The sequence below is a fragment of the Ambystoma mexicanum genome, chromosome 1p (assembly GCF_040938575.1).
Source record: "Ambystoma mexicanum isolate Mex_15411 chromosome 1p, UKY_AmexF1_1, whole genome shotgun sequence".
NCBI lineage: Eukaryota > Metazoa > Chordata > Amphibia > Caudata > Ambystomatidae > Ambystoma > Ambystoma mexicanum.
The window spans coordinates 468,513,707-468,528,439 of NC_090921.1; positions in this window are offsets into that span (position 1 = coordinate 468,513,707).

Below are 14,733 nucleotides of genomic sequence, written 5' to 3' on the forward strand. Positions count from 1 at the left end.
TTCCCACTTTTAAAACTTGTGAAGTGCCATTTTGCTCGGTTTTCATTTAGGTATTCTACATGCTAAAGTACTGCCTTGCCTAAACTTGTTCACAAACTTATTGGGAAGTATTGCAAGGGTGCCTAAGAGTATATTCATGTATAACTTGTGCTTTCCCTCCCTTGTGAGAAATTGCTAGAGTGCCATTTGTGTTTGGTTTTCACTGTGCCGTTTTGCTCAGTTTTCACTCTTGCTCAAACTTGTCTACAATTTAACCAGGGAGTTGGGTATACTTTTCTTGACTGAATTTAACTTGCTTTAATAACTGTGATTGATGTGTTGAACTAGAAGTGTGTAAATAAATATATATTCTTTTTAATACAAAGCTTTGGTCAGTGTTTCCTTGTACCATAGTACTGTAGCCCTATTGTGTAAACCCTGAATACTGCTCATCTCCCTCTTGAGATAAGTCTGACTGCTTAGCCACAGCTACCAACTAAATCTTTGTGGTGCAGACTGATACCAAGGGGGATGTATTGCTCATACATGTAGTCTTAATCTTCTGTAGTGCTCCCTAAGGGAACTGCACAGGATTCTGCCTAACAGGGGGTTGTCGGAGATTGAGAAGAGATACATTGGTGGGTTGCAGTTTCAATTTCTGGAGGATTCCTTTCGGTATCTGGGGATACAGGTAACATGTCATTATGGCGACTTATTCCCCCAAAACGTCCTAACGCTGTGGGCGGTCGTGGTAAAAGACATGGAGAGGTTGGCGAGATTGGGGCTATTCTGGATGCGTGCCTAAACTGTATCAAGATGGTGGTCCTGCCCAATTTTCTGTTTGTATTCCAAATGCCCCTGGGGGTTATCCTGCCACCCTTCTTCACCAAGGTGAAAGCGGCTAAGCTAAAATTCCTTTGGGAAGGGGCAAAATATAGGGTGGCCTACAGGACTTTGATTTTGCCGAAGGATGAGGGGGGCGTTGGGTTCCTGGATCTCGCGATTTCTAATAAGGTGACCCAGCTTTGGGTTCTGGTGGATCACTTGAACCCGCTATCTGACAAGCAGTGGGTACCAATGGTTAATGCAATCCTTGCCCGGTCTCTTTGGGTGAATGGTTGTGGGTGCCCGGATCCCAAAAAGGGTGTTGCACCTCTTGATGCTGGAGGCCCTGTGGGCTATCTGGAAAGAGGGGGCACATAGATGGCTCTCTATGTGGCAGGCGGTTTTGAGTTGTATATGGGACCCATCTCTGAGGGATGGGGTTGAGGAGGCATTGGCATTTCAGCTCTGGTACGAGGGGGGGGGGTTAAGCAGAGCCGGAAAGATGTGGGAAGGATGTATTTTTATCCCGTTGATAAGCTGGAGGAAGGTTTGAACCTGGGTAAGCTGTCGCCATTCCACTACCTGCAACTGAAAAGGGTCCTGACTGATGTCCGATGGGGTGAAAACCTGAGAAGGGACTTGACAGGCTTTGAACGGCTTCTGATAACAGAGAGGGGCTTTAGGGGACTAATTGCTGGATTATATAGGACGGCCCTACTGGCAGAACCTAGGGATCCCCTTCTAGCCAGGATCAGGTGGGGGGCAAGATTTGGGGAGGGATATCGATGATACACTGTGGACACGGATCTGTAGGAAGGTTGTGCGCTTGACGATTTCTTTGCAGTATAGACACCAAGCGCTGAAGTTGATACATAGATGGCATTATCTGCCGGCTCTGATAGCTAAAATGTGCAAGGGATATGACCCATGCTGCTGGAAGTGGCAGCAGGTGTTGGGGGATTATACACATATTTGGTAGGGAAGTCCCATAGTACAATCATTGTGGAGGGATGTTTATCCTGGATAAAAGGGGTGGATGTGATTCATAGGGAGCTCTCGCCGTGGCTTCTTCTTTTCGGGGTCTGGTTAGAGGAGGTGGATGAGGTGGAGGAGGGGCATATGTTAAGGATTATTTTGGTCGCAGTTAGATGCTGCTTAGCCCAAATGTGGAAGAATTCGCACATGCCAGTGGAAAAGGAGTGGGTGGCAAAGATCTGAGTAATATATGATATGGAATACCTCACACAAATATTGGACGAATCCCGGTCTGACATTGAAGGACTATGGCTGCCCTTTTTCAAGAAGCATGGACGTTGAGTGGAGGAGAGGGTGGGGACCTTGTGATGGGACGGCTGTGAGGGTCTCACTGTAAGGAAATGCACCCTGTTACGATTGGCATTTTGGGAATCTTGTGGGAAACGTGACTCACTGTGAATACAGCGGTAACGCTGGTCTGTAGGCCTTCGGCATTGCCTTTCTCCAAAGGGAGTAATACCCTTGGTTTGAAATTTGTGGACTCAATGAGAACCTGCTGCATGAGTGGGGAGGGAGGGCGGCTGGGGTTGGGGCAGGTCGGTGGAGGGTGGAAGGGGGGACCAAGAGGTGCTTGAGTTTTGAGGAGGGGTTTATATGATGGTTTGTAACACAATACTCGAAATGCCAATAAAGTTACATTTTTAAAAAAAATACCCTTTCAAATCTGACCGGTCGAAGATCGCCACTTGCAAGCAAAACTAGTATCAATCTCCCTCTGATAACCTATCTAGAGTGACAGACTCACTAAATACTCTGGTATTGCAAACACTGGAGAACAAGCCAAACCTGCGTTAGTTACTCATTTTGTGAATTATCTCCTTCCTGAAATTTCAAACAATATTCAAAATGTTCAGAATGGGTGGTAAGCTGAATCTATTGAAAAGGCACCACAAGCAGCTCAACATTTCTATGATATCCAAGGGAGAGGGGTGAATTGTTTGATTTACACTGGTACCAGGTGCTGCAAGTTGAGGGCGGTTGAAATTACAAATGTTGACGTTTCAAAGGAAATTGTCAATGCTGTTGGGATATCTGGCACCACTATTCCACATTGGTGTCAAATGAATTGTTTGTTTCTATTGGTCCCATTACTTAACGTCATGCCTTTCTGTTGAGCACTTGCTCAAATGAAAATCTGTTGGATATTGATCAGCTATGCAAAATGCATTGTACCATGTATTGTTCTCTTGATGGTATTTATCCAGAGGTTCCACAATCTAGGCAAGCTGAATGTGTGTATCTCCTCCAACAACCGACTCACCTGGAGCCTCCTACAGAGCCTCCTGCACTCCTCACAACCTTACAATTTACACAGGTACAACACCTTATTTACTCCGTGCCAGTGACCCTCTGGGCGGCACATGCCAATGAGGTAGGCCACATTCTCTCTGCTAAACCTCTTTTCATCAATCTCAATCCAGTTGTCCCTCGCCCACGTGTGCCACAGTACAGAATATCCCCTTGAGCAGAGGAAAGTATGAAGCCTGTCATCTCTTCCCTCATTGATCAGGACATCCTCTACTACACCACTAGCCCTTGCAATACTCCAGTGTGCCCAATTGAAAAAAAGGGCACAAGCAAATTCCATTTTGCTCACGATTTGCATGCCCTTAATAAGCCGGTAGTACTCTTGCATCCGGTGGTCCCGGACCCCCTGACCCTTCTCTCCTATATCCCGCCCCACGCCAATTTTTCACATGCATTGATCTTATCTCTGCCTTCTTCGCTATCCCCATCCACCATGACTCTCATGCAACTCTTTGCATTCATGTACAAGGGACGACAGCTCACCTACAGGTCATTTCCAATGGGTGTTATTGACTCCACATCTCTCTTCTACCAGGTTCTGCAGGAAGACCTCCAGGAGTATTCCTGGGGGGAACCACTATGATCCAATACATGGATGACCTACGGTTAGCATCACCTTCCTTTCAGGTCTCCCTCGCCGACTCAGAAGTGCTCCTCACTGCCATGGCAGCAAAAGGTGACAAAGTGAACAAAGCAAAATTGCAGCTCTGGCTACCTACAGTCCGCTGCCAAGGACACAACATTTCACACAGCACTATGTGCCTTGCCCCCTCTCAAGTATCCTGCATCTTCCAATGTCCCATGTCCACTACTAAAAGGCAGCTGCGCTCCTTTTTAGAAATGAGCAGTTTTTGTCACCCCTGGATCCTTGATTATGCCTCATCTTTAGCACCTATGCGGAAAATGCTACATAACTCCCAGCCTGACAATCTCACATGGTGTGCTGACGCTTCCACAGCCTTCGCCAAGATCAGGACTACCCTCTCCATTGCTCCCACCGTCACCCTTCCTGACTACTCTAAATCAATCACCCTGTGCTTTGATGAGAGAGGGGTATGCCTTAGGCGTACTCACATAGAAGCACATAACTCTTCTTGTTTCTTCTTGTCCCAATATGACCCATCCCTTTCCCCCAGGATTCTTGTACCCCAGCTACGCCAATACATTACCTCCCAAGATACTGACTGCATTTGTTCCACACGCTCTGATCTTTTTCACCGCGATAGGCATGCTGCCTTCAATGGGTATCACACCAGTGACCTATGTCCTTAACAGAAGTGCTACTACCACCACCTGTAACAACACAGCTGTCAGTAAGATAGGACAATTTCATAGTAATAGCACCAACATAGCACTCTACACCCACAGAGGGTTATATTTCCTTTGTGGGGCTAGCGCCTACAAATGGCTACCAGCTAACTGGACTGGTCAGTGCACCATTGGGTTCATTCGCCCAGCAATCAGCCATGTGTCCCTTTTTCCAGATGCTCACTACACACCCCGACGGTCCAAACGAGACGCCTGGACATGGTTCAAAGGGTTCCTGATCCCCGAGCATTGGCACAACCACCAACAGGCCTGATCCTCATGCCCTATCACTCCTCCTCAAACAGGTAGCCAACAACACCGCTAAAAGAATATAGATACTTAAAAGCAAACAAGTTGCACTCAGAACTATGGTCCTCCCAAATAGAATGGCGCTCGATTATTTACTAGCTGCCTGTAACGCTTACCTGGACTACTCAGGAGCGTAATGTCTTCTCACCCTGTGGACCTGGTGCTTGACAATTTGGATTCTCTTTCTGTTTAAACAACAATAACAATAATAGAACACTATAACATCTATTGCCTAAGATACTACTGCATGAGATGTGTACTCTTCTAATCCCTCCCCTCTCACCTGTGTTTATTTTGTGTGGAGCTCTCCATGCTGCTTTTCTACAGGGGCGCATTGAAATGAAGAAACAATGGTAACTTGGGTAGCTCAAGTATTCTATAGTCTCTTGTCACAAAGGGTCTTTACTTTTTTTTAAAGAATAAATCTTGGAGTAAGTAGCTGGTGTCATTATGCCTACCCCCGGGGATCCAGATCAAGTCCAGCAACCCCGGAAGCAGGCATCATGTTATTCCAAGCAAGCCCAACAACCCCTGCTAGGGGCTATTTGGGTGCAGTCCTGGCGTCTATGGCACCAGGCTCATATGGAGAGTCAGTCCTGGCGCCATAGGAATACTTACCTGGGACTACTTTGGAGGCTATTTAAACCACGCCCGAAGAGCAGCACACGCTTCGCGTTATTCTGCATCCAGCAGCGTAACGCTCACCGTGCCTGCAAGTCTGCATCCAGTCTTTTGCCACGCCCGCCTCGAGTCTGGAGCTCCTAGAAAAAGGGAGAAAGAAGGAGAAAAGGTTAGAACAAGAGCAATACCTTTGATCCTTACCTGAATTCCCGATCCACCGCGCCTTCGAGCTGGAAGAAAGAAGTTATTTTATGCACGTCGCCTCGTCTGCTGCATCGCCGTGCTGAACTCACCGGCCTTCGCAGCATCTTCACTATCCACCGCATCCTTCTGCATGTTCCCGCCGCACTCCGGCACCTAAGGGGAACACAAGAACAGCAAGGTGAGCCAAGGGAATAAACAGAGGCAATATTAGTTACCCCCCATAGACTTACCTGATTTTACCGCCGGGGGTACTATTCCTCTTCACGGGTCGGTGCAGCCTCCACCGCATCTTCGCCGTACCCCGGTCCCTAAGGGGAACAAAAGGACAGCAAGGTGAAACAAAGGGACAGACAAGGGGAATCCTTCTCACCACAATAGACTTACCTAATTTTACCGCCTGAGGCATTATTCCCTGAGACTTCATAATTTCTCTCAGCACCTGAATAAGGGAGAAAGCAACAGGTTACATTCTGACATTATTTTATCGAACTGTTGGATAATACAAATCCTTACCTGAATGTTACTGGTTGCCACAAAGAACTCTTTGCTAGGGTCAAGCTGCAACCTGCAAGAAATCGGACAAGAGTGAAAGTCAGACATTTGAACTCTTACGAACTATATACTTACGGTGTCTCGCCAGAAATCTCAGAGTCAATATTGTTCTTGAACTCACCAATTCCTTCGAACCATTGAAGCAACTGGTTATCTACGTGCCCCTGCGCTCAATCGCTCAATGCAGGATGGAGAGCTCATCTTTCCAAACCATCAGGTGAGACTATAAGAGGGGACATTGAAGGTGATCAGTGGGGAGAACAGCGGGGGTGGGGTTTAACACTGAACTCCACGGGTGGTTAATTCCCTTTCTCCATTTGCAGAAGAATACCCCTACGGGCCAAGCAAACCAAGCTAGGTGGGTCAGTCCAGTCTGTCATCTCGGCACTACGCGTCACATTGGTGGAGACCGCAGCTGTCCAGTTCAGACCAACGCCCCTGTGGGAGCCAGGTGAGCGTAACAGCTGGTGAAAATACTGTAATCTTTTAGGGCTTGGAATAATTCCTACTTTGGATAAATCTCTCTTTCTAATAACTTGCTCTTTTTTCACTTCTTTTGCAGGTTCTCTGAATTTAGGAAAAAAGAATTATGGCTGAGGAGGGCTGCAGAGTTACTCAGGATGAGAAAACATTTTTAAACTTAAGTTTGCCTATACGGAATAACTGTAGTCTTAAGGGAAGCGTGTGGAAACAACTGTGAGGTGAAAACTTGAAGAACTTTCAGGTACGTAAAATGCTTAGTAAACATCTTCTTTCTTTAACTATTAAATTAGTTTATTGTTAATTTAAATACCTCTTGTTTTGTCTGCAGGTTTTCGGAAAGCTAAGGAAAAATACCCTCGGAAAATGCAGTGGCTGCGGAAGAAACCTCTGACGGAAGATGCTGCGACTACGAGCAAAGACTGCTGACTGAAGATGCTGCGGCAGTGAGTGGAACTTCTAACTGAAGATGCTGCGACTACGAGCGAAGACTGCTGACTGAAGATGCTGCGGCTGTGAGTGAAACATCTGACAGAAGATAGTTGCTTCGGATATAACATTAGACAGGTAAGACTTTTCTACTAACTATTGAACTCTGTAGTTTTCTGTAAAACAAATGTCTCTATTATCTCCTTTTACAGGTTCTGTGAGAAGAAACGCCGGTAGCATTACCCGCTGTTAGTGGAGAAGAGGCAAAGCGTGCGTTCCAGCAGAGGCAGGGCTTAAATAGCTCCATCTGCAATATGAATAGTACATGCTGAAACTTATGAATGGACCTTACGACGGCCATGTTAAGCATATGGAATTACTGTAAATCATCACAAAAGTCTATGGAAGTGTATGCAAAGAATTATGTAAATGCCATGTCTGCCAGGCTAACACCCGCCTTTGACCTGCTGTTGTACATAATATTCTCTGCCTAGCCTGAAAGCCTGAATGAGAGCTATGCCCACTGACTGGGATCATGACACTGCCCAAGGGGGTACCTGTAAAATTATAGGACAAGAATGCTGCACCTGGGTACCCGATAACTGCTCCCAGGTTGAGGACATCATAAAACACCTCCAAGGGGTTGATATCACCTTACATGGTATAAACAAAGGTTATGGCGGCTCACTGTTAACTTGGATTCAAAACACTTTTGGTTTACTGGGCTCTTTCATTCTACATAGTATTTTAATGATTGTTGTTATAGTTGCTGCCTTTGCAATGATAGTGTTTCTTATTCGCTGCCTTCTGGCATCTGTGCTGAACTATATAAGGAAATAGACCAATTGGAATATAACCCCAGCAGCACCCAAATGCAGCGAGCATCCGAGCATGTGAACAAGCTTTGACTCCAACTCGCGCCTTGCAGCATGCTCACGGACACATGCTGTGCTAAACACAACCCACACGCAGCAAACAACAAAACGCCACCTGGCCTCACCTGGATAATAACTACTAACCCCCTCAATTATTCTCCCTTAGCTTGCTACTCAGCTGGACAACAGTCAGAAGCTCTTAACAGGGCTCTCAGAACATTTACCATACCAACCTGATCATACATATTGGTAAGCTAACTTGAGATCAAGCCACTATTGGGCCAGTACACAGGCCCTCAAACCATCTAGATTAACTAAATAACTAACCCATCTCTTTTTTCTCCCCACCAACCCCCCAGCACAATTCCGTCAACTCTTTTAGCACATACAACTCCTGCACTACGCTATTTGAAATCGATGTATCTCTCAGAATTGCTATATGTGAAATGTACAAACATGTAGTTACGCGGCCCCCAGCTTATCTCTCCTCTCTTCTTTCATTCTACACCCCCTCCCGCCCCCTCCGATCTGCTGATCTGTTCCTACTTTCTGCCCCCCCATGTGCCTCTTCTCATTTCCGCTCCTTTCAGCTCCTTGCCCCCCTACACTGGAACTCCCAACCTCTTTCTATCCGCTCCATCCCCACCTATTCCTCCTTCTGCGCCTCCCTGAAATCACTCCTTCTCCATTCCCCACCCTGACACCCTTATCCCCTCTTCACCTTTCTCTCTCTTCCCTCTAGCACCCCTATTCATACTTCTCTTACATGCCCATTTCTCTCCTACGTCCTCCCCTCCTCCTTCTTCCTCACTCTATTCCCCCCTCTCTCTCCTTCTTCCCTTCCCTTCCCAGGCCCCTCCTTCTTTTACCCTCTTAGGCTAATTGTTCTACATACTGTTTTACCGGTTTGATTCATATTATGTAATTTGCTTCTACTGTTATCATGTTCTATGTTCTATGTATTCTTGTTGTTAAACTGTAAAGCGCTTTGGAGTAAAGCGCTATATAAGAATAATAAATACAAATAAATACAAATGTAAATTCATAATGTAAATCTGTAATATGTAACATACTATATTACACGTGATAATCACTCTAATGTAAACCAATTCTCTCTGTTCCCCAAACAACAATACAAACGGACCTCAATCATGAGTGATATTTCCACTATGGTCAAATAATAACATACCAACAAGATTCACTCAGGAGTCTTATACACGGAGCGCTTGGTCTTTACAAATTCCCATCCCAACTTTCTCTGTGCTAAACAGGTGTCTCACTTTCCCTCCAAGGCCAAGTGGCTGCCACTCGAAATAGAGACACCTCTACTTAAGGAGAACACTCAAAAGACGTCTCAGATGACCAGGAAATGGCAGATGTGCTAGGACAAATGTTGGACACCGAATTGTATGAATTTTTGAATTAGCACCTTAAAAGCAGACAATGGGCCTCATTACGACCCTGGCGGTAAGGGGTTAACGCCAGCGTTAGCTGCGCCGACCCCTTACCGCCAATTACGAGGTCCCTTAGCGCCATGGCGCTTTTAACACCTGCTTTTAGCAGGTGTTAAAATCCATGGCGCTAAGGGACCATGGAGTTAATTACGCCACCGTAATTTACGGTGGCGTAATTAACGCCTTCCCCACTCCCATTATGCCCTATGGGGCAAAAATGGGAATGGGGAAGGGTAAATGGGGATTGGGGACTTACCGCCCCGCCGACCTCGGAATGGGGCGGTAAGTCCGCCAACCACCATGGCGTAAACGTAGTTTACGCCATGGTGGTAAAGTCACGGCCCAGGCGGTAACTTACTGCCTGGGTCGTAATGAGGCCCAATCTATGTCTCTGAAGCAGCATCGTTTCTGTGACAATCCCTGTGCCTGTCCACCCTATCCCTATCTCACTGGTGTACCTGGGTGTCTTTGATGCTATACCCCAATCCTGCTCCCTGTGGTCTACGCCCTGTCTCAGGGATGACCAAACGGGGAGTTGATGTGGCAGGATTGATATTTGATGCTATGTTATGCTAGGATTGTTATGCTATGCTATGTTATGCAGGATTGTTCTGCTATACTATGCTATGGTATACTACATTAGGCTCTCTCTCTCATACATTTAGGCCTCAGATCTTCCCTCTGCCTCCCTCTGCACGCAGCACCCTGGGCATGCCCAAACCCCTCCTGGGGCAGATCAGACGTCAGACCTCCTCTTCTTCTTCTTATTCTCCACAAGTATAGCATTAGCACCATATATATGGGAAATATAATAAGGGTTTCTGCAAATGCCGCTTATCCATAATACAACACGATGTGCCCGCAAGGCTGCGTCAGAAGTTAGATTTTGACAGTTCCTGCCAAATGTCTGCAATATCGTGCCAAGTAACAGCCCCCATTGGGAAAGTGCTATCATATATTAGTGCTATATAACCTGTGCTATAGGGGGGGTCCCGAGAAAGCTCTCTGTACCGACTGCCTGGACACTTGTCCTGATGTGTGTCCTGCTGATCAGCTGATAACTCTGTATGCTGTGTATTTGCTGTCTAATCCAAGAAGCTTGGTTTACCACCAGTCTATGGGCCTCATTACGAGTTTGGTGGTAACCCTTAAATCCGGCGGTCGCGCTATTACCGCCGGATTTAAGGATCCACCAAATCAGGGCTTCGGCGGATTTCCCCCCAGCTGTGAGCTGGGGGGAAATCCGCCGAAAATTTGCGCTATTACCACAGGTGGGAAATCCGCCGGCGGTAAGAGCGCAAAAGTTCCCCATTGAGCCCAATGTGGAATGGGGCATTCCCGAATGGGCTCAGTGGAGGAATGGGGAATTCCATTACCGCCAAACCCGTGATCCGGCGCTAATAGCACTGGGGGGGTTTGGCGGTAGGGCGAATACTGCCGGTGTTACCGCCCAACTCGTGATGAGGCCCTATGTTTGATCTCCTTATTTGCTGCAAACTGAGGCTGATGTCGAGGGGGCCCTTGGGAAGGGGCCCGATCTTGGCCACCACAGTACTGACAACCCTCCTCTTCCTCCCTGGACTGGGAAGGTCCCATGATCTGGCTTGGGAAATTAGTAACTACTGGATTGTGGGTAGTGGGAGGTATTATACCTCCAAGGAAAAGAAAAAGAAAAAGAGTTCCTGGATTGGAGGAGAGGCCTCAGGTAAGGACTGTAATGAGGAAGAGTAGGACTAGGAGTAATGAAGAGTACAGTAAGTAATTGGGGCATGCCCCCAACAAGCTAGTAAGCTGAACAGTATCAAATCAGCTCCATGTCAAGAGAGAATACTTTCCACCCCTGTGATTTTAGGTATGAGTTTTGCATGATCAATCTCTGTGGTTCCACTTTTTCCATTATTTGCTTTGGGCTACATGTCTCATCATGCAAACCGCTGCCAGCTAACAAGCCAGGAACAGATAAAAGTGACCCTTGCAGCATGGGGACAGTTGGCAATAATGCATCTGCAGGTGAGGGTACCTCCTCAATTGGGACTTTGTTACGCTCACCCGGTCTCTGCGGAGGCGTTGGGGCACGGTTGCAGCCCTCCCAGGGGTGAGGTCGCTCGGGTGCGACTTCGCCCTCTGCGCTTATGTGGTGACTGGTGGTAATAGGTGATGCTGCTCGGGACTGCTCCTGTTGATTAGTTTTGTCGAGCACTCTGTCCTGCTGCTTCTGGCCGGAGTGCTTGTATGATCTGGACCGAGTTCCTTCACTGGTCCCTTGCACGTGGTAGTCCAGTCCTGCTGTGACTAAGCCACTATACTTCAGGTAAGTGTTCCTGTTTGTCTTTGTCTTTCCTCGTCTGTTTTTGTTGTATCGTAAAGTTTGTTGTCTTGTATTGCTGTCCATTCCACCTTTGATGTTTGCTCTTTTTCTTTCTTCCCTTGCAGGTGATGTTCCTGGCCCGGCAGAAGCTTTGGAGCTAGAGACGGCAGTCGGAGGGAATGAGGAACAAAGCTGCAATGGTGCAGTACCTGGTAAATTGTTAACTAGGGGGCGCGCAGGGTTCAAATGCAGCGCGGCCCTAAAACGGATGTTCTAACCTTGTCTTTGTTCTTCTTCACAGGGTCCGAGTTTGTGGATGCGGAGTGCGGTGCTGCGGCATCAAGATCAATGGGTGTCAGGAGATGAATCTGCAGATGAAGCGATGAAGCACTGGTTTCCTGGAGGTGAGTATGCAGGAGAACACCTGGTTTCAAAGGGAAGTAAACTGGTCCAAGCACCGGCCTTAAGGATGGAGCAGCTTATATAGCTGAGCTTCTGAAGCCACGCCCACCGGATTCAGCCTGCCTGTCACACCTGATGAGTCAACACATGAAGACCAGGCCCAGGGAGCCACACCCGATGAGTCAGCACATGAGGATGTTCTCTGGAAGAAAAGCTTTCAGCTCCTGGTAAATTCTTGTAAAATAAAAGCACTCATGCACTGAAATAAAGTAAAAGCACTCCTGCACTGAAATAAACTGTTCCTGCTCACATCTCTATACTTTGGCACCAGGACTAAGTCCAGCTAGGGCCCCTGTGTTTATGGGTCCCAAAGGGAAATAAGTGAGTCAAGTGACCCATTGCCCCCATCACTAGATGGTGCGGTTTTTGTGTTGTGGGGCCTGTGGCCTGACAGACTTCAGTCTATTTTTGGTTTGGGCTATTAGGTGTCGATTGCAACACCTATATGCCGAAAATATTTCATTAGAATACAGCTAGGGAGGAATGGCAAATGAGGAGGTACACACAGCTTGTAGGTGTTGTTTGGTTATTTTCCCACCGAATGACTGCCCATGGCCTTGCTAATCCCCATGGCCATTCCCAACCAGTTTCTGCCCCTCCCCACCCAAAACACCTCCTCATGGGAACTCTTTGAGCTTGCTTTAATCAAGCCATACCATCAAACTTTGCACTCGACATGCCTGCCAGGGATTTCTCAAAGCAGTCTTAATGACACTTAATTGGAGTTGTAAACCTGCTACTGGTGTAATAAAATACCTACCAGGTTTGGCTTCGGCAACTTGATTAATAAGCACAGTGCATATCCTTCACTGAAATCCTGCTAACAACAAGCATTGGCGAAGACACCAGTTTTGGCTTGTGTACAAGTATTTGGCATTTGCCAGTCACTGCAATTAGATGGCCATGTACTTACATCATTTTGTAGCTGCTACCATCAATGGGCAGTTCATACCACTATTGAAGTGCATGGCAACTGCCTTTGCCATGCCTACACAAAAGCACAAACTGTTGCCATTGCCATTGCTTGTTACAATACTTACTTTCCACACCCAACTCTGTCAGTGTACCACAATGCTCATTAATGCAGCTGCATCGCTCAACCTGCTGTTGCAGTAACCAAAAGGTATCCACACAGCTGTCTTACCTCGGTGCTGACCTGTCGCATCCCAACTATTTTAGCATAGAGTCAGATTGCCTACCAGGAAGATCTGCCAATGCATTGTATTTGGCTCTGACTCCTACTGGCCTTGATCACTTTGTATTCCCACTACCAGAAGGTGCCAGTTGCTAGCTTCCCAAAGAACCTCCAACACTCCTGTTTAAAAAAAGTATTCATTGCTTTTGGCTAATAATTTTAGGCTTTTGCATACAGTACATAATAAAGTGTGATTCTAAAAAACAACAGGATATTCTCTACATTTAAAATGAACAACACAAAAGAAAAATCATCAAAATGTATGTACAATGCTGAAAAAATGCATATACTAACATCATCAATGTCTAAAAGCCATCAGTCAATTCATTTACTACTATTTGATAGTCGACATTAAATCTTAAAATATCTATTCACTTAAATTATGAAAAATAAATAAAAGTGTTCATGCAAACTCCCGTCGCAATATCCGTATTGACAATTATGCTCTTCTGTGTCTATCCTGTTCATTAAAAAGAATGGCACGTTTTAGCTGATTATAAAATTCAGTTCAGTTCCAGTGCTCTTAGTTAATAAAGTGCATTGAATGGTCTCCCAAGTGTGCATTATTGCAGCAGTAATCACAAGAGAGTTAGCAGCTAGAATGGTGGACCAAAACTGAACTGTTGCAATACTGCCTGGCTGTGTGCAAAAACACTCATATCCTTTGGGATAAAATGTTTTGTAAACTTCTCACATGCAGTCAACATATGTCTACTTGATTCTATAGACTTTACACAAGTACGACATAGGGCCTCATTACGAGGTAGGTGGTAAGGGATTACCGGCACCGGTAAGGACACCGGTGCCGGTAATCCCTTACCACCCTATTCCGAGGTCCCTTAGCGGGTCCCTTCCTTAACAAATGGGGCCTCATTAGGACTCCGGCGCTAAACCATGGTGCTATTAGCACCATGGTCCATGCCGGAGTCCGCCATGGCGGAATGGGGAATTACCACCCCATTCCGAGGTTGGTGGGGCGGTAATTCCCCATGCCGCCATGGCCCTTCCCCATTCCCATTTCTGCCCCATAGGGCTCAATGGGAATGGGGAAGGCGCTAATTACGGTACCGCAAATTGCGGCACCGTATTTAGCACTAAGGTCCCTTTGCGGGTCCCTACTTTAACGGCTGGTAAAACCAGTCGTTAAGGTCGGGTCCCGCAAAGGGACCTCGTAATTAGGCGCTAAGTGTTTAACGGCACTGCAGCCTTTTACGGCGCCGTTAAACACTAAGCGCCTGGGTCATAATGAGGCCCATGGTTTTACCAGGCGTTATGGAAGGGACCCGTTAGGGGACTTTAGAGCTAATACGATACCGCAAATTGCGGTACCGTTATTAGCTCCATCCCCATTCCCATTGAGCCCTATGGGGGCTCTAATGGGAATGGGGA